The following is a 419-nucleotide window of genomic DNA, read 5'->3' on the forward strand; positions in this document are numbered from 1 at the left end:
CGACACAGCTGTGGAGATAACAATGCACTTAGAGAAAATATTATAGCATGAAGTTCAAATGAGCATGGAAAACATCAAACTAATCACAGTATTATAAACTTTTTTCATAATATTCTTATGAAAAATCAATATGTCTATCATGCAAACATACACTGGATCTCAAAGAACATGCTATCATTTGCAATAAAAGACTCACCTTAAGTGTAGTTTCTGCAGACGTCACATTAGCTAACAACATGAACTCCTCCACCATGCTCATGGTTTCCAGGTGCTGCTTGGCCACAATATCAACAACTGTGTCTGTGTCTGGATCAATGTGGAATTTCACTTCCATGCTGGCCAACACCAGAGCACTGTTGTGGGAAAATGGATTATGAGAAAATCATCCATTATCATTATATTTTTAATGAAGAATGTGC

At 36.3% G+C, this 419-nt stretch overlaps 1 pseudogene; it reads right to left on the reverse strand.

Moving 5' to 3' along the window:
- Positions 1-419, reverse strand: part of LOC119593561 — a 21403-nt pseudogene that overhangs the window by 4914 nt on the left and 16070 nt on the right.

Source organism: Penaeus monodon, chromosome 32 (assembly GCF_015228065.2).
Source record: "Penaeus monodon isolate SGIC_2016 chromosome 32, NSTDA_Pmon_1, whole genome shotgun sequence".
NCBI classification, from domain to species: domain Eukaryota; kingdom Metazoa; phylum Arthropoda; class Malacostraca; order Decapoda; family Penaeidae; genus Penaeus; species Penaeus monodon.